Here is a 23686-nt window from a genome sequence, read left to right as displayed (position 1 = left end):
ATGGTACTCGTCTGTCGATTTTTTTCTATTGTTTTGCTTCCCCTTAGTGAAGAGGAACTATGGTTGCAATTGTTGATTTTTTATTCGATTTCAACTGAATCTACGATCCTTTCAACCCTTAAACGGTCCAAACGTATATATACGTTTTTTCATCATCTGCAAGTATATAAAAAAAAGTAAATTTTTTTTTATTTTACATTTGAAAATGTGTAAAAAAAAAACTTTTATCTACATTTTTTTTTGGTTACATTTTAAAATATGTTAAAAAACAATATATCTATTTTTGTAGCAATACGAATTTGAACGTCGATTTGTTTGGACCGTTTAAGGGTTAAAGCTCACTGAGCACAACCTGTATTGTTCCAGTCACATTACCGTGATTGGTACAATACACGAATAACCTGCACACATAGGTGAGAACCTTATGACGACGTTTCGGTCCTGCTTGGGTCATTTACAAGTCACACTAAGACACGAGGGTGAGGGAGTCTGTTCCCCTTTTCTATATACACTGGCTCCTTCACCTTCGTGTGTTACTGTGACTTGTAAATGGTCCAGGTCGGAGGAAAAGTCATCATTAGTGTCCTCTCTGTTATTTATTATCTGTGTCTCAGTTATCATTGATGATGGTTTAGCAAGACACGTAAGCAAACACTATGATCAAGGTCCCAGGACCGAAACGTTTTCTAATAACTATGTCATAGTGTTTGCTTACGTGCCTTTCTAAACCAACTTGTCGGTATTTATTACCAAGGTTTATACCATCATTGATGATAACTGAGACACGAATCAGTTGACCATCATCTGAAGAATTATTGATGATCTGAAATTCAGTCATTTCATTCAGAAACATATAAGTTTTTCTGAGTCTTCAACGAACCAGTGATTATTGTGAACCAGTGAAGCTATGAACCAGTGATTATTGTGAACCAGTGAAGCTATGAACCAGTGATTATTGTGAACCAGTGAAGCTATGAACCAGTGATTATTGTGAACCAGTGAAGCTATGAACCAGTGATTATTGTGAACCAGTGAAGCTATGAACCAGTGATTGTTGTGAACCAGTGAAGCTATGAACCAGTGATTATTGTGAACCAGTGAAGCTATGAACCAGTGATTATTGTGAACCAGTGAAGCTATGAACCAGTGATTATTGTGAACCAGTGAAGCTATGAACCAGTGATTATTGTGAACCAGTGAAGCTATGAACCAGTGATTATTGTGAACCAGTGAAACTATGAACCAGTGATTATTGTGAACCAGTGAAGCTATGAACCAGTGATTATTGTGAACCAGTGAAGCTATGAACCAGTGATTGTTGTGAACCAGTGAAGCTATGAACCAGTGATTGTTGTGAACCAGTGAAGTTATGAACCAGTGATTGTGAACCAGTGAAGCTATGAACCAGTGATCGTTGTGAACCAGTGAAGCTATGAACCAGTGATTGTTGTGAACCAGTGAAGCTATGAACCAGTGATTGTTGTGAACCAGTGAAGCTATGAACCAGTGATTGTTGTGAACCAGTGAAGCTATGAACCAGTGATTGTTGTGAACCAGTGAAGCTATGAACCAGTGATTGTTGTGAACCAGTGAAGCTATGAACCAGTGATTGTGAACCAGTGAAGCTATGAACCAGTGATTATTGTGAACCAGTGAAGCTATGAACCAGTGATTATTGTGAACCAGTGAAGCTATGAACCAGTGATTATCATGAACCAGTGGACCCTGGACGAGTGAAGATACTTGCAGATAATTCGTCGTCGCTTCTGGACGTCAGGCCCCCCGCGTCCCGGTCCTGAACCAGGTCTCCTGGTTACTGATTTGATCGCTCAGGCTGTTGGCTCCCGCTGCCTGTAGTCCAACACATGCACCACAGCCCGACTGATCAGTAACCGAATTGAGGAATTTGTCGAGTTCTCTCTTGAAGACAGCCATGCGGGGAGGGGGTTAGTGGTAATCCCCCTTATAAATGAAGGAAGGGTGTTGAAGAGTCGTGGACGACTCTTTGCATATATGGGACCAATCCCTCTAATATCTTCCAGGTGGAAATTATAGTGTATCTTTCTCGCCTACATTCTAAGGAGTGCGGTTCCAAGAACTTCAAGTGATTCCAGGATAAGTGGGATTATGGACTAGTGGGATTATCTAGAAAGAAGATGATTATTACGGATATGCTATCCAGGAAGAGAGAGAGAGAGAGAGAGAGAGAGAGAGAGAGAGAGAGAGAGAGAGAGGCAGGCAGACAGAGGGAGGGAGACAGAGGGAGGGAGAGATGAGGCTGAGGAATATGGACGAGGGAAGGGTAGAAAGATAGGGATAGAGGAAAGGAGAGAAGAGTGAGAGGTGTGATAAGGGGGGAGAATAGGGAATAGTGGGAGGTGTGGGAGGGGAGAGAGTGAGAGGGGAAAGTGTGAGAGAGGAAAGAGTGTGAGAGAGGAAAGAATGAGAGGGAAGAGTATGAGAGGGAACAGAGTGAGAGGGCAGAGTGTGAGAGGGGACAGTATGAGAGGGAAGGGTGTGAAAGAGGAGAGCGTGAGAGGGGAGAATGTGAGAGGGGAGAATGTGAGATGGGAGAATGTGAGAGGGGAGAATGTGAGAGGGGAGAGAGGGGTACCACTACAGGGTGCCTCATGACCTGAGGGAGGAACAAGACTAGACCATTACCAGTGGTCCATGTCCAGTGCCCCCGGCACCCTAAACACCTACCTTAACACCCTCCACCATCCCCATCACCACCCTAACATCCTCCACTATCCCCACCACCACCACCCAAACACCCTAACACCCTAACGCCCTCCACCATCCCCACCACCACCCTAACATCCTGCTCCATTCCAACCTCATTATTCCTGCCACTCCTTCACCCACAGTGTGGAGGAATGATGGGAGGGGAGCTATGAAGAGAAGGAAGGAATCATGGGGAGGTGGGAAGGTAGGAATCATGGGGAGGTAGGAAGGTAGGAATCACGAGGAAGTGGGAAGGTAGGAATCATGGGGAGGTAGAAAGGTAGGAATCATGGGGAGGTGGGAAGGTTGGAATAAGCGGAAGGATAGAAGGTAGGAATCATGGGAAGGTGGGAAGGTAAGAATCATGGGGAGGTGGGAAGGTAAGAATAATGGGGAGGTGGGAAGGTAAGAATCATGGGGAGGTGGGAAGGTAAGAATCATGGGGAGGTGGGAAGGTAAGAATCATGGGGAGGTGGGAAGATAAGAATCTTGGGGAGGTGGGAAGGCAAGAATAATGGGGAGATGGGAAGGTAAGAGTCATGGGGAGGTGGGAATGTGAGAATCATGGGGAGGTGGGAAGGTAAGAATCATGGGGAGGTGGGAAGGTAAGAATCATGGGGAGGTGGGAAAGTAGGAATCATGGGGAGGTGGGAAGGTAAGAATCATGGGGAGGTGGGAATGTGAGATTCATGGGGAGGTGGGAAGGTAAGAATCATGGGGAGGTGGGAAGGTAAGAATCATGGGGAGGTGGGAAGGTAAGAATCATGGGGAGGTGGGAATGTGAGATTCATGGGGAGGTGGGAAGGTAAGAATCATGGGGAGGTGGGAAGGTAAGAATCATGGGGAGGTGGGAAGGTAAGAATCATGGGGAGGTGGGAATGTGAGATTCATGGGGAGGTGGGAAGGTAAGAATCATGGGGAGGTGGGGAGGTAAGAATCATGGGGAGGTGGGAAGGTAAGAATCATGGGGAGGTGGGAAGGTAAGAATCATGGGGAGGTGGGAAGATAAGAATCATGGGGAGGTGGGAAGGCAAGAATAATGGGGAGATGGGAAGGTAAGAGTCATGGGGAGGTGGGAATGTGAGAATCATGGGGAGGTGGGAAGGTAAGAATCATGGGGAGGTGGGAAGGTAAGAATCATGGGGAGGTGGGAAGGTAGGAATCATGGGGAGGTGGGAAGGTAAGAATCATGGGGAGGTGGGAATGTGAGATTCATGGGGAGGTGGGAAGGTAAGAATCATGGGGAGGTGGGAAGGTAAGAATCATGGGGAGGTGGGAAGGTAAGAATCATGGGGAGGTGGGAATGTGAGATTCATGGGGAGGTGGGAAGGTAAGAATCATGGGGAGGTGGGAAGGCAAGAATCATGGGGAGGTGGGAATGTGAGAATCATGGGGAGGTGGGGAGGTAGGAATCATGGGGAGGTGGGAATGTGAGAATCATGGGGAGGTGGGGAGGTAGGAATCATGGGGAGGTGGGAATGTGAGAATCATGGGGAGGTGGGGAGGTAGGAATCATGGGGAGGTGGGAAGGTAAGAATCATGGGGAGGTGGGAAGGTAAGAATCATGGGGAGGTGGGAATGTAAGAATCATGGGGAGGTGGGAAGGTAAGAATCATGGGGAGGTGGGAAGGTAGGAATCATGGGGAGGTGGGAAGGTAAGAATCATGGGGAGGTGGGAATGTAAGAATCATGGGGAGGTGGGAAGGTAAGAATCATGGGGAGGTGGGAAGGTAGGAATCATGGGGAGGTGGGAAGATAAGAATCATGGGGAGACAGGAGAGGAAGAACAAGGGGAAGGTGGTGTTGGGTAAGAAAGAATAAAGGAGGCAAGAAGGAGGGGGCGCCGCTCCCCCTCCTTGCCTCATAAGAACATAAGAACATAAGAAAGGAGGAACACTGCAGGAGGCCTGCTGGCCCATACTAGGCAGGTCCTTTACAATTCATCCCACTAACAAACATTTGACCAACCCAATTTTCAATGCTACCCAAGAAATAAGCTCTGATGTGCAAGTCCCACTCAAATCCAACCCCTCCCACTCATGTACTTATCCAACCTAAATTTGAAACTACCCAAAGTCCCAGCCTCAATAACCCAACTAGGTAGACTGTTCCACTCATCAACTACCCTATTTCCAAACCAATACTCTCCTATGTCCTTTCTAAATCTAAACTTATCTAATTTAAATCCATTACTGCGGGTTCTCTCTTGGAGAGATATCCTCAAGACCTTATTAATATCCCCTTTATTAATACCTATCTTCCACTTATACACTTCGATCAGGTCTCCCCTCATTCTTCGTCTAACAAGTGAATGTAACTTAAGAGTCTTCAATCTTTCTTCATAAGGAAGATTTCTAATGCTATGTATTAATTTAGTCATCCTACGCTGAATGTTTTCTAACGAATTTATGTACATTCTGTAATATGGAGACCAGAACTGAGCTGCATAATCTAGGTGAGGCCTTACTAATGATGTATAAAGCTGCAGTATGACCTCTGGACTTCTGTTGCTTACACTTCTTGATATAAATCCCAGTAATCTTCAATAATTTTTCTTCTTCTTGTTCTAACAATTTCAGTTTTTAACCATTTTCAAATAATTCCAGGACATATCTTCTCTTTTTTTTTTCTTTGGCTATACTTAAACATTTCCTGTTGACCTTAAACTGTGTGGAGACGACCCCGGGAAGGTGGGAGGGGGTGGGGGAGGGGGGAGGAGGGGAGAGGGAGGGGAGAGGGTTGGTTACTGCTTATTAACTGTTAAATTAAGTTACTTTATAGCCTTATGATACAGAATTAACATTACCCAGGGAGCTCAGTGTTAACTTTCATGTTTGTTTGTTTGTTTGTTTGTTTGTTTGTTTCGTAAGTGGTCGTGGTGGGTTAGTTGGCGTGGGGGGGGGGAGGAAATGGTGAGAAAAGGGGAGAGATGTGAGGGAGAAGGGGATGCTGACCCCTCCATCCTGGCTATGTGATGGCACTCTCACCCTCCATCCTGGCTATGTGATGGCACTCTCACCCTCCATCCTGGCTATGTGATGGCACTCTTACCCTCCATGCTGGCTATGTGATGGCACTCTCACCCTCCATCCTGGCTATGTGATGGCACTCTCACCCTCCATCCTGGCTATGTGATGGCACTCTTACCCTCCATGCTGGCTATGTGATGGCACTCTCACCCTCCATCCTGGCTATGTGATGGCACTCTCACCCTCCATCCTGGCTATGTGATGGCACTCTCACTCTCCATCCTCTGGCTATGTGATGGCACTCTCACTCTCCATCCTGGCTATGTGATGGCACTCTCACCCTCCATCCTGGCTATGTGATGGCAATCTCACTCTCCATCCTGGCTATGTGATGGCACTCTCACCCTCCATCCTGGCTATGTGATGGCAATCTCACTCTCCATCCTGGCTATGTGATGGCACTCTCACCCTCCATCCTGGCTATGTGATGGCACTCTCACTCTCCATCCTGGCTATGTGATGGCACTCTCACCCTCCATCCTGGCTATGTGATGGCAATCTCACTCTCCATCCTGGCTATGTGATGGCACTCTCACCCTCCATCCTGGCTATGTGATGGCACTCTCACCCTCCATCCTGGCTATGTGATGGCACTCTTACCCTCCATGCTGGCTATGTGATGGCACTCTCACCCTCCATCCTGGCTATGTGATGGCACTCTCACCCTCCATCCTGGCTATGTGATGGCACTCTCACTCTCCATCCTCTGGCTATGTGATGGCACTCTCACTCTCCATCCTGGCTATGTGATGGCACTCTCACCCTCCATCCTGGCTATGTGATGGCACTCTCACCCTCCATCCTGGCTATGTGATGGCACTCTCACCCTCCATCCTGGCTATGTGATGGCACTCTCACTCTCCATCCTGGCTATGTGATGGCACTCTCACTCTCCATCCTGGCTATGTGATGGCACTCTCACTCTCCATCCTGGCTATGTGATGGCACTCTCACTCTCCATCCTGGCTATGTGATGGCACTCTCACCCTCCATCCTGGCTATGTGATGGCACTCTCACTCTCCATCCTGGCTATGTGATGGCACTCTCACTCTCCATCCTGGCTATGTGATGGCACTCTCACTCTCCATCCTGGCTATGTGATGGCACTCTCACCCTCCATCCTGGCTATGTGATGGCACTCTCACCCTCCATCCTGGCTATGTGATGGCACTCTCACCCTCCATCCTGGCTATGTGATGGCACTCTCACTCTCCATCCTGGCTATGTGATGGCACTCTCACCCTCCATCCTGGCTATGTGATGGCAATCTCACTCTCCATCCTGGCTATGTGATGGCACTCTCACCCTCCATCCTGGCTATGTGATGGCACTCTCACCCTCCATCCTGGCTATGTGATGGCACTCTCACTCTCCATCCTGGCTATGTGACGGCACTCTCGCCCTCGATCCTGGCTATGTGATGGCACTCTCACCCTCCATCCTGGCTATGTGATGGCACTCTCACTCTCCATCCTGGCTATGTGATGGCACTCTCACCCTCCATCCTGGCTATGTGATGGCACTCTCACTCTCCAACCTGGCTATGTGATGGCACTCTCACCCTCCATCCTGGCTATGTGATGGCACTCTCACCCTCCATCCTGGCTATGTGATGGCACTCTCACTCTCCATCCTGGCTATGTGATGGCACTCTCACCCTCCATCCTGGCTATGTGATGGCACTCTCACTCTCCATCCTGGCTATGTGATGGCACTCTCACCCTCCATCCTGGCTATGTGATGGCACTCTCACCCTCCATCCTGGTTATGTGGTTAGGTTAGGTTAGGTTAGGTTAGGTTAGGTTAGGTTAGGATGGGTTAGGTTAGGTTAGGTTAGGTTAGGTTAGGTTAGGTTAGGTTAGGTTAGGTTAGGTTAGGTTAGGATGGGTTAGGTTATGTTAGGTTAGGATGGGTTAGGTTAGGTTAGGTTAGGTTAGGTTAGGTTAGGTTAGGTTAGGTTAGGTTAGGTTAGGGTAGGTTAGGTTAGGGTAGGTTAGGTTAGGTTAGGTTAGGTTAGGTTAGGTTAGGTTAGGTTAGGTTAGGGTAGGTTAGGTTAGGTTAGGGTAGGTTAGGTTAGGTTAGGTTAGGGTAGGCTAGGTTAGGTTAGGTTAGGTTAGGTTAGGTTAGGTTAGGTTAGGTTAGGTTAGGTTAGGTTAGGTTAGGTTAGGTTAGGGTAGGTTAGGTTAGGTTAGGTTAGGGTAGGCTAGGTTAGGTTAGGTTAGGGTAGGCTAGGTTAGGTTAGGTTTACCCTTCTCCTACCTTCATATAACACAGTAACAAAGGTTTAGGTATCTCTTACCCGTGTCCAGTAATAAAACTGCTCGGTTAATCTACTAAGCTAAGCTTCCAGCTGCTATGCTTCCAGTTGGTATATTTTTTTTTTTTTTTTTTTTTTTTTGTAAATACATGTCTATGGTAGGAGAGATTTTGATAGTTGAAATACTGTGGGATACCCCCCCCCCTGGCCTTTTTTTTAACCTCGGGTGATGAATAATTTCAGCATTTTTTTGGTGTGTGAATTATATTAGGTTCTTTAATTATTTTAACTAATGTCGGTTAAAGAGGTCAGGGTTGTGATTTTTTTTTTATGTGGGGAGAATAATGAGTGGTTTGTTTGAGAAATTTTGAGGAAGGAATTATTGGCATTATCACACGAAGTGAGGCGCAGGTCAGTTAGTGAGGAAGAGGGGGAGAGGGAGAGGGATGGAAAGAGGGAGAGGGAGGGAAGGGGAAGGAGAGGAGGAAGAACCACTCACATATATGATGATTCCAGGCACTGGTCTGTTCCAACAGATTCCCCTGTTATTAACTTCTCTATATCTAATCATCCAACCTGAAGTCTTCTGAAGACGACTCGAGCACGTCCAATAACTCTCTTAACCCAATCATCATAAAAACCGATGTCTTTGAATCCTGCCAAATAATTCCTCCAGCAATAAAACCATAGAGCACGGTGGATAAATCATCACCTTCAATTTAAAACATAAACTACATACTGGAGAAATCGTCCTCATAATGTTAAAGAATGATATTGGATGGCCCATAACGATCCTTCACAGACTCCTAAATCCTCCTGGGAAAGGTTCAGTCCTCTCTCATCTCTCCTTCAGCCAAAAATTTCCCAAGATAATTGGAGTGAAATGAATATTTGTGCTGGAAGATGAATGTATTTAGGAGACGAAGAGCATTTCTGGCACACCCACACCATCATCGATTTAGATCCTCACCTAAATCAAGGTCAAAGTAAGCTACTAGGTCACACTAGAGCCACCAAGGTCACTGGTCAGACATTAAAGCGATAATATTTAACAGTCAGCTGAGTAATAATTTCCGCTATTTACAGGAAAATATGAGAAAATATTTAACACTCAAATTTCAACAAATAAAATAATGAATAAGACTGATTTTGTGACGAGATAATTGAAATGAAAGTGAATGGTGTTTGTTATGTACAATGTAGAGAAGTTGATGAATAATACATGTGCAACACTGCAGGGTTCTTCAGTCGAATATAATACTGGAAACAGTAGAAGTAGTTTTAAAATGGTTAGTCCCTCAGTCTTGATAGGTGGTAGTTAGTCCCTCAGTCTTGATAGGTGGTGGTTAGTCCCTCAGTCTTGATAGGTGGTGGTCAGTCGCTCAGTTTTGGTAGGTGGTGTTCAGTCTCTCAGTCTTGAGAGGTGGTCAGTCTCTCAGTCTTGAGAGGTGGTCAGTCTCTCAGTCTTGAGAGGTGGCCAGTCTCTCAGTCTTGAGATGTGGTCAGTCTCTCAGCTGTCATAGGTGATGGTCAGTCTGTCCGGTTCAAGGACTGCCCATTTCTTCTCAAGGTCGAGGTGAATATGATTAGTTGGTGCAGTAGATGATAGTTGTGAGGGTGAATATGATGTGCTGGATGTGATGTTATGGATATTATGCCATAGCAACTACAAAAACCCAAACTTTTACCAGGTGAACCAAAACCAGCACGCCTGTATGGCCTTCCTAAGACAAATTAGCCTGAAATCCCACTACGGCCTGTCACTTCGGACATAGAGAGCGCACCACACAGATTTGCTGGCCGCCTTGCCAAATACCTCTCAGCACTTCTTGGCACCATTAGCCAGGAAAACCTGAAACACTTACGTGACCTCTCGCATTTCCAGCCTGAATGTCAAACAAGAACAAGGCTTCCTACGATGTCACAGCTCTCTTTACCAACGTCCCTACTGACGCTGCCATAAACATTCTGTGACAGAGGCTCGCCTATAACCATGACCTCTCGTACCTTACCAGGATTTCATCAGTCTAGTGGATCTCCGTGTTAATTTTAGCCTCTTCAAGTATCAGGGTAACTACTACAAACAAAGCTTTGGGATGACAATGGGCAACCCCCTCGGTGCTGTGTGTTAGAAGTGATCGAGGTTCCAGTGTTTGTTCACGTGTCTTTTAAAACCAACTCTGCAGATCATTACTAAGGCCTCAGTTAGATTATGCAGTTCAGTTTTGGTCTCTGTACTATAGAATGGACATAAATTCGTTAAAAAGCATTCAGAGAAGAATGACAAAATTAATCCATTGCAAAAGAATCTTCCATACGAAAAACGATTGAAATCCCTTAAACTAACATTATCTTGTAAGACGTAGAATAAGGGGTGACATGACTTAAGTGCTTAAGTTTAATATGGGCATAAATAAAGTAGGCATAAATAAGATTCTGGCGATACTCACTCAAGAAGGAATTTGAAATAATAAATTCAAATCGAATAATTTTAGATTTAGAAAGGTCATAGAAACCAGGAACTAGAGTAGTCGGGAGTAAAGTCTTCCCAGTAGGATATTGAAGCTAAAACTTTGGGTAGCTTCAAATACAGGCTAGATAAATACCTGTAATCAAGCCTAAGACAGGCTACTGCAACATCACTCAGTCTGATAACATTGCAAGGTGCACTGCAATGGGAGGGGCTGGGTTTGATTGGTGTTTGGGGGTGCTGGAGTTGTTTCTTGAGTAGCTCTAGGTAGTTGTCGTTTTGATAAGGACCTGCCTCGTATGGGCCAGTAGGCCTTCTGCAGTGTTCCTACATTCTTATGTTCTTATGTTCTTATGTTCATGTTATCATACTGAGTAATAAACTTACTTAAGCTTCTGTCTTCCCATGATATCCATTTTCAATGCTTTTCTTCTAATATTAAACCCAACTAATACAATAAAGAAATATTAAAATCTCTGAAATTCTAGACTGGAAGAGAGGTGAATGTATCTCTTAATGGAGTTTAATTATTTAAGAATGGACTTAAATATTCTCTCGGCAAATTTTTACTACCCTGGGAAAAAATTGTAGGGTGGAGCTCTAATGTCATTATCCCTTGAACATTAAAATGGTATAAAATACCGACAGGTTGTTAGGTAAGACACATATGCAACAGTTAGGTATCTTTATTATGAAACGTTTCGCCTACACAGTAGGCTTCTTCAGTCAAGTACAGAAAAGTTGATAGAAGCAGAAGATACTTGAAGACGATGTAATCAGTCCATCACCCTTAAAGTTTTGAGGTGGTCAGTCCCTCAGTCTGGAGAAGAGCTCCATACTGTCACTTCATCTCCATATTGTTTCATACTATGGAACAATGCTCTTCTCCAGACTGAGGGACTGACCACCTCAAAACTTTAAGGGTGATGGACTGATTACATCGTCTTCAAGTATCTTCTGCTTCTATCAACTTTTCTGTACTTGACTGAAGAAGCCTACTGTGTAGGCGAAACGTTTCATAATAAAGATACCTAACTGTTGCATATGTGTCTTACCTAACAACCTGTCGGTATTTTATACCATTTTAATGTTCAATCTGTCAGACACTGCAACACAAGTGTATCTTGGTACAGACCTGTAATCAACTTCGACAACTTCCACTAGTGAGAGCGGCTGGATTTGAGAGGGACCTGACCTTTCAACATCTGAGTTCTTACCTCTCCTAGTGGCCTACGTCTCACCTCTTGGCGCTATAAAAGCTCCATACTGTCACTTCATCTCCATATTGTTTCATACTATGGAACAATGCTCTTCTCCAGACTGAGGGACTGACCACCTCAAAACTTTAAGGGTGATGGACTGATTACATCGTCTTCAAGTATCTTCTGCTTCTATCAACTTTTCTGTACTTGACTGAAGAAGCCTACTGTGTAGGCGAAACGTTTCATAATAAAGATACCTAACTGTTGCATATGTGTCTTACCTAACAACCTGTCGGTATTTTATACCATTTTAATGTTCAATCTGTCAGACACTGCAACACAAGTGTATCTTGGTACAGACCTGTAATCAACTTCGACAACTTCCACTAGTGAGAGCGGCTGGATTTGAGAGGGACCTGACCTTTCAACATCTGAGTTCTTACCTCTCCTAGTGGCCTACGTCTCACCTCTTGGCGCTATAAAAGCTCCATACTGTCACTTCATCTCCATATTGTTTCATACTATGGAACAATGCTCTTCTCCAGACTGAGGGACTGACCACCTCAAAACTTTAAGGGTGATGGACTGATTACATCGTCTTCAAGTATCTTCTGCTTCTATCAACTTTTCTGTACTTGACTGAAGAAGCCTACTGTGTAGGCGAAACGTTTCATAATAAAGATACCTAACTGTTGCATATGTGTCTTACCTAACAACCTGTCGGTATTTTATACCATTTTAATGTTCAATCTGTCAGACACTGCAACACAAGTGTATCTTGGTACAGACCTGTAATCAACTTCGACAACTTCCACTAGTGAGAGCGGCTGGATTTGAGAGGGACCTGACCTTTCAACATCTGAGTTCTTACCTCTCCTAGTGGCCTACGTCTCACCTCTTGGCGCTATAAAAGCTCCATACTGTCACTTCATCTCCATATTGTTTCATACTATGGAACAATGCTCTTCTCCAGACTGAGGGACTGACCACCTCAAAACTTTAAGGGTGATGGACTGATTACATCGTCTTCAAGTATCTTCTGCTTCTATCAACTTTTCTGTACTTGACTGAAGAAGCCTACTGTGTAGGCGAAACGTTTCATAATAAAGATACCTAACTGTTGCATATGTGTCATTATCCCTTCAAGAGCTCTTGATCCAAGAAATTATGAAGTAGAGCTCTGTAGCCCTTTTATTATAATTCACAATAAAAGCTTCAGAGAATAATTATACTGGGTGCAAATTATATTACAGAGATCCTCCTGAAGGAGGGACAGAAGACGGACAGGAAGATCCGTCTCTAACACAACATATCCAACATTGTCTAACTGATTCTGCACAGGATATGTACCCATGTATTCCTTACCCAGGTAGATCTACTTGTGACATGATACAGCCCACTGTATGGGCGAAACGTTGTCAATAAAGGATGGCATTATACTGTGTTTATTTTTCTACCGTGTCTGTATTTTATACCTTATATCTACGAAGAGGCATTGAGAGAAACATTGTGATCTGCAACATCACACACTGAGAGGAGCACAGTGATCTGCAACATCACACACTGAGAGGACCACAGTGATCTGCAACATCACACACTGAGAGGAGCACAGTGATCTGCAACATCACACACTGAGAGGAGCACAGTGATCTGCAACATCACACACTGAGAGGAGCACAGTGATCTGCAACATCACACACTGAGAGGAGCACAGTGATCAGCAACATCACACACTGAGAGGAGCACAGTGATCTGCAACATCACACACTGAGAGGAGCACAGTGATCTGCAACATCACACACTGAGAGGAGCACAGTGATCTGCAACATCACACTTTGCTCTTTACAATAATAATATATACAATGTACCTGTCACTACGAGACTTCCACATCCCTGTACCGGGAATGCAGACGGATTAACCAATCCTGGATGTTATGTACCAGAGGTGAAGAGAGGCATTCTAAGCCAGGGTCAACACAGCTCTTTGGGAATCCAGTGAACCGAGATTCACTTAAGTTAACTGCGGTCACCCTGAGCTCCGCAATGAACGCAGAAGACTCGTGTGAGCGCCTTGTTGCCGCTGAAGGCCTATTAATCCAAACTAGAAGTCATCTCCTTTTGGATGAAAGCCTTTCACCAACAATAAAAAAATAATACGAAGCGGCAGGGACTTATCAAGAGAAGATTTTTATGAGGGAGAAGAGTAGAGTTAAGTATAATGAATAGAATTAGTATATAATGTCCTAGATGATGCCTGGGAGGACATCATCCAGTCTTAGGCACAACTCAGTGACTTCAGAACATTTCCTCACGAACACAGGGTGTGGCAGGGATTTATGTTGTTGCACGAACTGAGGGTGTGGCAGAGATACATGGTGTTGCACGAACACAGGGTGTGGCAGAGATACATGGTGTTGCACGAACACAGGGTGTGGCAGAGATACATGGTGTTGCACGAACACAGGGTGTGGCAGAGATACATGGTGTTGCACGAACACAGGGTGTGGCAGAGATACATGGTGTTGCACGAACACAGGGTGTGGCAGAGATACATGGTGTTGCACGAACACAGGGTGTGGCAGAGATACATGGTGTTGCACGAACACAGGGTGTGGCAGAGATACATGGTGTTGCACGAACACAGGGTGTGGCAGAGATACATGGTGTTGCACGAACACAGGGTGTGGCAGAGATACATGGTGTTGCACGAACACAGGGTGTGGCAGAGATACATGGTGTTGCACGAACACAGGGTGTGGCAGAGATACATGGTGTTGCACGAACACAGGGTGTGGCAGAGATACATGGTGTGGCACGAAAACAGGGTGTGGCAGGGATACATTTTGTTGCACGAACACAGGGTGTGGCAGAGATAGATGGTGATGCACGAACACAGGGTGTGGCAGGGATTCATGGTGTTGCTCGAACACAGGGGGTGGCAGGGATACATGGTGTTGCACGAACACAGGGTGTGGCAGGGATATATGGTGTTGCTCGAACAGAGGGTGTAGCAGGGATACACGGTGCGGCACAAACACACTGTGTGGCAAGGACACATGGTGTGGCAGAGACACATAGGGTGGCACGGATACATGGTGTGGCACGGCTACATGGTGTAGCAAGGACACATTGTGGGACACAGATATATGGTGTGGCACTGATACATGGTGGGACACGGATACATGGTGTGGCAAGGATACATGGTGTGGCAAAGAGATATGGTGTGGCAGAGACACATGGTGTGGCACGGATACATGGTAGGACATGGATATATGGTGTGGCACGGATACATGGTGTGGCACGGATACATGGTGTGGCACGGATACATGGTGTGGCACGGATACATGGTGTGGCACTGATACATGGTGTGCCACTGACACATGGTGTGGCACTGACACATGGTGTGGCACGGATACAAGGTGTGGCACGGATACATGGTGTGGCACGGATACATGGTGTGGCACGGATACATGGTGTGGCACGGATACATAGTGTGGCACGGATGCATGGTGTGGCACGGATACATGGTGTGGCACGGATACAGTGCCACGGCAGTATAAAACTGAGAGAGACATGCAAGAAAATTTCCCTGTGTGAATAAAAGATAATGTTGGACTCCCGGGTGACCAGCCACACCTCAGCCAGACCATGTAGCTCACACTGTGTTACATGTAGGTCACACTCTGTTTACAGCATGCAGGTCACTCTGTTACAGCATGTAGGTCACACTCTGTTTACATCATGTAGGTCACACTGTGTTACATGTAGGTCACCCTCTGTTTACAGCATGTAGTTCACACTGTGTTACATGTAGGTCACCCTCTGTTTACAGCATGTAGGTCACACTGTGTTACATGTAGGTCACCCTCTGTTTACAGCATGTAGGTCACACTGTGTTACATGTAGGTCACACTCTGTTTACAGCATGCAGGTCACAATGTTACAGCATATAGGTCACACTGCTACAACCTGTAACTGCTATTAAATCTAACAGGATCTTACTGTTACTGACTGTCACAGCCTCCATACGAACGAGAATGTCTCGCGCGACGAAGTGTGAGACAGCACTACCACGATGCTGCTGACAGCTGTAGCAACATTCGCCTCCAGCGAATGTTGCTACCGATTGCACACCTGTCTAGGGGGTGAGGGGTTTATTATAAAAGTGCAGGTGTGGTCAAATATTGCATATTTCGACGGTTCAGAGTAGTTGCAGGCATTTCCTGACTCCAATTTGTATTTTAGCTAAAAATGCGTAGATTATCATTCTTTTCAATCGAATCTGATGATAATTTACGATTTTCCGGACTATTTCCTGCTTACCACGGAAATTATAAATATTTTGACTAAGGATCCTACATTTTACAGTCAAAATCTGCCAAAAATTCCTGGAGGTGGTGGTTACTTGTAACTGATAGGTGGGAGTGAAGTGTGGGAGTTAACGTGTACGTGGTTTGATGTAGGTGGTAGGTTGTAGGTGGAGATGACGTAGGTGGAAGTGGTTGAGTGTAGGTGGGTAGGTTTAACAGCTAGGACGGTGCCTACACCTGAACCAGTAGACAGCAGTAGTGCTTACACCTGTCTCAGTAGACAGCAGTAGTGCCTACACCTGCACCAGCAGACAGCAGCAGTCTCCATACCTGCACCAGCAGACAGCAGCAGTCTCCATACCTACCCCAGCAGACAGCAGCAGTCTCTACACCTACCCCAGCAGACAGCAGCAGTCTCCACACCTGTCCCAGCAGATAGCAACAGTCTCCACACCTGCTCCAGCAGACAGCAGTATTCTCCACACCTGCTCCAGCAGACAGCAGCAGCAGTTTTCACACCTGCACCAGCAGACAGCAGCAGTTTTCACACCTGCACCAGCAGACAGCAGCAGTTTCCACACCTGCACCAGCAGACAACAGCAGTTTCCACACCTGCACCAGCAAACAGCAGCAGTCTCCACACCTGCACCAGCAAACAGCAGCAGTCTCCACACCTGCACCAGCAGACAGCAGCAGTCTCCACACCTGCACCAGCAGACACCAGCAGTCTCCACACCTGCACCAGCAGACATCAGCAGTCTCCACACCTGCACCAGCAAACAGCAGCAGTCTCCACACCTGCACCAGCAGACACCAGCAGTCTCCACACCTGCACCAGCAGACAGCAGCAGTCTCCACACCTGCACCAGCAGACACCAGCAGTCTCCACACCTGCACCAGCAGACATCAGCAGTCTCCACACCTGCCCTGGCACCTACCATCCTACATTAGGCTTGTGCTCGGTCGGGCGACCATGTGAAGAAGACATCACGAGCCTGACCAGTCACTTCCTCTCCCTGTTGCTGTTACTAATGCTGTTGCTCCTGTTGCTGCTGTTAATGCTGTTGCTCTTGTTTCTAGTGTTGTTGCTCGTGTTACTGTTACTAATGCTGTTGTTCCTGCTGCTACTGTTTCTGTTGCTTCTGTTGCTGTTTCTGTTGCTTCTCCTGCTACTGATGCTGTTGCCAATGATGTTTCTCCTGTTGATACTGTTGCTGCTGCAAATTCTGTTGCCCCTGCTGCTACTGTCGCTCCTGCTGCTGTTACTAGCATCCAAGCGCAGCATTGTCCTAACTCAGCACTAGATTTACTAAACTATCTCGAATACCAGAACCATACTAGCTCGGTTCAAGGCTAGTTCCACCCTGTGGTAGCACGAAGCTATGTTAGCACACCTGTGATATACTTGCACTGTGTTAACACACCTGTATGTCAGCACAACACTGTGCTAAGAGAACACTACCATAACACAGCACTGTTATAACACTGTGTGATAGGTTTAAACATGACCAAGCTAGATAAGCCGTTATGAGGTCACACACACACACACACACACACACACACACACACACACACACACACACACACACACACACACACACACACACACCCCTCTCCCTCTCTTTCTCCCTCTCTCTACACTTTCTCCCCCCCCTCACATTTCTCTCTCTCCCCCTTGGTCTTATCCCTCACCCCTATACTCTCTCCTCTCTCTCCCTCTTTCTACCCTTTCTCTCTCCTCTCTCTCCCTCTTTCTACCCTTTCTCTCTCCTCTCTCTCTACCCTTTCTCTCCCCCCCACCCCCCCCCCCCCTCCTCTAGCCTTCTGCTGCGGTAAAAAAAAAAAAAAAAAAAAAAAAAAAAAAAAAAAAAAAAAAAAAAAAAAAAAATATGGGTGGCCTTAGAGGACGGAAAACCAGAGATCTGGTAGAAGAACCAGGGAGGAAAGACTGGGAGTTAGAGCTCCAGAAAAGGGAGGAAGAGTGGGGAAGGAAGATAGTAGAGCTTGGTAAGAAAATGGAGGAGCGGATAGCTGAAGAGTGCAGGAAGTGGGAAGTACAGGCCTTAGCAGCAGAAGCTAGGATACAGTGCTTAGAAGAGAAACTGCAAAGCCTGAAACAGATTAGAGAGACAAATGACAATTCAGACGTGACATCAGGAAATTCAAAGTCAGGCGCAGACAAGGGGATGGTAAGCAACAACGGAGACATGCCGTACAGGAAGGCCCTATCAGACCCACGTGGGGCCAGGGAAAAGACGACGAGCACACTGAGATCAAACGACAGGTCTGAAGACAATGATGGAAATTCAGAGTCAGGCGCAGACAAGGGGATGGTAAGCAACAACGGAGACATGCCGTACACGAAGGACCTATCAGACCCACGTGGGGCCAGGGAAAAGACGATGAGCACACTAAGATCAAGCGACAGGTCCGAAGAAAATGAAGGTTTGTTATATGCAGAGGTTCTAACAGCCAACTGCAGTAGCAAGGGACAGCTGGCCAGGAAAGACAGTCCACTAAGAATAGATGTTTCAGATATGACAGGGACTGAAGGCAAGAACATGTCAATGGAAGGAAACAAAATGCCTCAGAGGAAGCAGATGGAGACTCAGTGGGAGGAGGAAAGGGCGAGGTCAGTTTTTGTGTACGGGCTCCAAGAAGCCAAGGGGGCCAACTTTGAAGAAATAAAACAGGAGGAGAAAAAAATGATTGAAGGCATCATGAAAACAATAGGGGAGGGCAATATGACCCAGGTGACAAATTTTCAGAGAATTGGGTGGTTTGCGAGTGGAAGGATACGGCCTGTCAGAGTAACTTTCAAGGAAGAATCAGTTCGAATCAGGATTCTGCAAGAGAAAGCAAGACTGAGAGACAAAGAGGGGTACCAGAGAGTATACCTCGACCGCGACAGAACACAAGAAGAAAGGACTACACTGAAAGAGAGGGTACAGAGACGCAAGGAGGAACGAGAAGCAATGAAAATGAGCAGGACCCAGACACAGGAGGAAGGGCAAACACACCCCACAGAATCTCCCACCAAAAGACCCCACCCGCGACATTCCCAACGCAACTGAGCAACCTATACTCCAACCCACTCACTGTTCCCTCTGCCACCAACCCCCATATCACAAACCTCACCCCAACAGCTGTCCCTTATGGGCATTCTGACCCCACCCCCATCAACACATACCCCACCTACACCACAGCCCCATATAGGCCCCCACCAAGGCTCTCCCTCCCCCAACCCCAATATACTTGCATGACCACAATGATAGAAAAGAAACTAAAGGTTTGGTACACAAATGCGGATGGAATAATGAATAAACATGAGGAGTGGAATGAAAGAATCAGTGAAAAATCCCCAGACATCATAGCAGTCACAGAAACAAAACTCGCTGAGATAATAACAGACACAATCTTCCCAACAGGATATCAGATCCTGAGGAAAGATAGAAGGAGTAGAGGGGGAGGAGGGGTTGCACTGCTCATAAAACACCAATGGGGATTTGAGGAAATGGAAGGCATGGACATGATTGGAGAAAGAGACTACATTGTAGGTACAATTCAGTCCGGAGAACATAAAGTAGTCATTGGAGTGATGTATAACCCACCACAGAACTGCAGGAGGCCAAGAGAGGAGTACGAAGAAAACAACAGGGTGATGGTGGACACACTGGCTGAGGTGGCAAGAAGAGCTCACTCGAGCAGAGCAAAGTTACTGGTAATGGGCGATTTCAACCACAGGGAGATCGACTGGGAAAACCTGGAGCCACATGGGGATCCCGAAACATGGAGAGCAAAGATGATGGATGTGGTACTTGAAAACCTCATGCATCAACATGTCAGGGACACAACCAGAGAGAGAGGGGAGGATGAGCCAGCAAGACTGGATCTTGTGTTCACCCTGAGCAGTTCAGACATCGAGGACATCACTTACGAGAGGCCCCTTGGAGCTAGCGATCATGTGGTTCTGAGTTTTGACTATATAGTAGAGTTACAAGTGGAGAAGGTAACAGGAACTGAAGGGGACAGGCCAAACTATAAAAGGGGGGACTACACAGGTATGAGAAACTTCCTGCAGGAGGTTCAGTGGGACAGAGAAATGGTAGGAAAATCAGTAAACGAGATGATGGAATATGTGGCAACAAAGTGCAAGGAGGCGGAGGAAAGTTTTGTTCCCAAGGGAAACAGAAATAATAGGAAGACCAAGACGAGTCCTTGGTTTACCCGAAGGTGTAGGGAGGCAAAAGCTAAGTGCAACAGAGAATGGAAAAGGTACAGGAGGCATAGGACCCAGGAAAACAAGGAGATTAGTAGAAGAGCCAGAAACGAGTATGCGCAGATAAGGAGGGAGGCCCAGAGACAGTATGAAAACGACATAGCATCGAAAGTCAAATCTGACCCGAAACTGCTGTATAGCCACATTAGGAAGAAGACAACAGTCAAGGACCAGGTGATAAGGCTGAGGAAAGAAGGTGGGGAACTCACAAGAAACGATCAAGAGGTATGTGAGGAGCTCAACACGAGATTTAAGGAAGTATTTACAGTAGAGACAGGAAGGACTCTGGGGGGACAGACCAGATGGGGACACCAACAAGGAATACACCAACAAGTGTTGGACGACATACATACAGATGAGGAGGAGGTGAAGAAACTGCTAAGGGACATCGATACCTCAAAGGCAATGGGACCGGACAACATCTCTCCATGGGTCCTTAGAGAGGGAGCAGATATGTTGTGCGTACCACTTACCACAATCTTCAACACATCCCTGGAAACTGGGCAACTACCTGAGGTATGGAAGACAGCAAATGTAGTTCCCATTTTCAAAAAAGGAGACAGAAAAGAGGCACTAAACTATAGACCTGTGTCATTGACGTGTATAGTATGCAAAATTATGGAGAAGATTATCAGGAGGAGAGTGGTGGAGCACCTGGAACGGAACAGGAGTATAAATGCCAACCAGCACGGGTTCACGGAAGGCAAATCCTGTGTCACAAACCTTCTGGAGTTTTATGATAAAATAACAGAAGTAAGACAAGAGAGAGAGGGGTGGGTTGATTGCATCTTCTTGGACTGCAAGAAGGCCTTTGACACAGTTCCTCACAAGAGATTAGTGCAGAAGCTAGAGCATCAGGCGCATATAACAGGAAGGGCACTGCAATGGATCAGAGAATACCTGACAGGGAGGCAACAACGAGTCATGGTACGTAATGATGTATCACAGTGGGCACCTGTGACGAGCGGGGTCCCACAGGGGTCGGTCCTAGGACCAGTGCTATTTTTGGTATATGTGAACGACATGACGGAAGGGTTAGACTCAGAAGTGTCCCTGTTTGCAGATGATGTGAAGTTAATGAGGAGAATTAAATCTGATGAGGACCAGGCAGGACTTCAAAGAGACCTGGACAGACTGGACACCTGGTCCAGCAAATGGCTTCTCGAATTTAATCCTGCCAAATGCAAAGTCATGAAGATAGGGGAAGGGCACAGAAGACCACAGACAGAGTATAGGCTAGGTGGCCAAAGACTGCAAACCTCACTCAAGGAGAAAGATCTTGGGGTGAGTATAACACCGAGCATGTCTCCGGAAGCACACATCAATCAGATAACTGCTGCAGCATATGGGCGCCTGGCAAACCTGAGAACAGCATTCCGACACCTTAGTAAGGAATCATTCAAGACACTGTACACCGTGTATGTCAGGCCCATACTGGAGTATGCAGCACCTGTTTGGAACCCGCACTTGATAAAGCACGTCAAGAAACTAGAGAAAGTACAAAGGTTTGCAACAAGGTTAGTTCCAGAGCTAAGGGGAATGTCCTATGAAGAAAGATTAAGGGAAATCGGCCTGACGACACTGGAGGACAGGAGGGTCAGGGGAGACATGATAACGACATATAAAATACTGCGTGGAATAGACAAGGTGGACAAGGACAGGATGTTCCAGGGAGGGGACACAGAAACAAGAGGCCACAATTGGAAGTTGAAGACACAAATGAGTCAGAGAGATAGTAGGAAGTATTTCTTCAGTCATAGAGTTGTAAGGCAGTGGAATAGCCTAGAAAATGACGTAGTGGAGGCAGGAACCATACACAGTTTTAAGACGAGGTTTGATAAAGCTCATGGAGCGGGGAGAGAGAGGGTCTAGTAGCAACCGGTGAAGAGGCGGGGCCAGGAGCTAGGACTCGACCCCTGCAACCACAAATAGGTGAGTACAAATAGGTGAGTACACACACATACACACACTGACTCTGGTAAGTGCTGACGTCTGGCGTTGATTCCGAGAACTGGGAGAAAAGAACACTACTAATGAATTTCTGCGTTGTGTGCGATATGCTGCACGAGACCTCTCTCTCTCTCTCTCTCTCTGTCTCTCTCTCTGTCTCTCTCTCTGTCTCTCTCTCTCTCTCTCTCTCTCTCTCTCTCTCTCTCTCTCTCTCTGTCTCTCTCTCTCTCTCTCTCTCTCTCTCTCTCTCTCATGACGACATTCAGTAATTCTTACATCATGCATAAGGTATCATTTAGTCATTCTAAAATCATTACATCCTGGAAATATGATATAGGTCCATCTCTTCAAGGAGCAGTAGCACCATCTCTTCAAGGAACAGTGGTACCATCTCTTCAAGGAACAGTAGCACCATCTCTTCAAGGAGCAGTAGCACCATCTCTTCAAGGAACAGTGGTACCATCTCTTCAAGGAACAGTAGCACCATCTCTTCAAGGAACAGTGGTACCATCTCTTCAAGGAACAGTAGCACCATCTCTTCAAGGAGCAGTAGCACCATCTCTTCAAGGAACAGTGGTACCATCTCTTCAAGGAACAGTAGCACCATCTCTTCAAGGAACAGTGGTACCATCTCTTCAAGGAACAGTAGCACCATCTCTTCAAGGAGCAGTAGCACCATCTCTTCAAGGAACAGTGGTACCATCTCTTCAAGGAACAGTAGCACCATCTCTTCAAGGAACAGTGGTACCATCTCTTCAAGGAACAGTAGCACCATCTCTTCAAGGAGCAGTAGCACCATCTCTTCAAGGAACAGTGGTACCATCTCTTCAAGGAACAGTAGCACCATCTCTTCAAGGAACAGTGGTACCATCTCTTCAAGGAACAGTAGCACCATCTCTTCAAGGAACAGTAGCACCATCTCTTCAAGGAACAGTGGTACCATCTCTTCAAGGAACAGTAGCACCATCTCTTCAAGGAACAGTAGCACCATCTCTTCAAGGAGCAGTAGCACCATCTCTTCAAGGAGCAGTAGCACCATCTCTTCAAGGAACAGTAGCACCATCTCTTCAAGGAGCAGTAGCACCATCTCTTCAAGGAACAGTGGTACCATCTCTTCAAGGAACAGTAGCACCATCTCTTCAAGGAACAGTGGTACCATCTCTTCAAGGAACAGTAGCACCATCTCTTCAAGGAACAGTAGCACCATCTCTTCAAGGAACAGTGGTACCATCTCTTCAAGGAACAGTAGCACCATCTCTTCAAGGAACAGTAGCACCATCTCTTCAAGGAACAGTGGTACCATCTCTTCAAGGAACAGTAGCACCATCTCTTCAAGGAGCAGTAGCACCATCTCTTCAAGGAACAGTGGTACCATCTCTTCAAGGAACAGTAGCACCATCTCTTCAAGGAACAGTAGCACCATCTCTTCAAGGAACAGTGGTACCATCTCTTCAAGGAACA

At 46.2% G+C, this 23686-nt stretch overlaps 1 protein-coding gene across 3 annotated transcripts in view; it reads right to left on the bottom strand.

Annotated features, from left to right (window-relative positions):
* Cow (Proteoglycan Cow) overlaps positions 1 to 23686 on the bottom strand; it is a 644780-nt gene that overhangs the window by 483500 nt on the left and 137594 nt on the right. The window lies entirely within an intron of this gene.

The sequence above is a fragment of the Cherax quadricarinatus genome, chromosome 13 (assembly GCF_038502225.1).
Source record: "Cherax quadricarinatus isolate ZL_2023a chromosome 13, ASM3850222v1, whole genome shotgun sequence".
NCBI lineage: Eukaryota > Metazoa > Arthropoda > Malacostraca > Decapoda > Parastacidae > Cherax > Cherax quadricarinatus.
The sequence above is the reverse complement of the archived record's forward strand: the minus strand, read 5'-3'. Positions and strand labels throughout refer to the sequence as shown.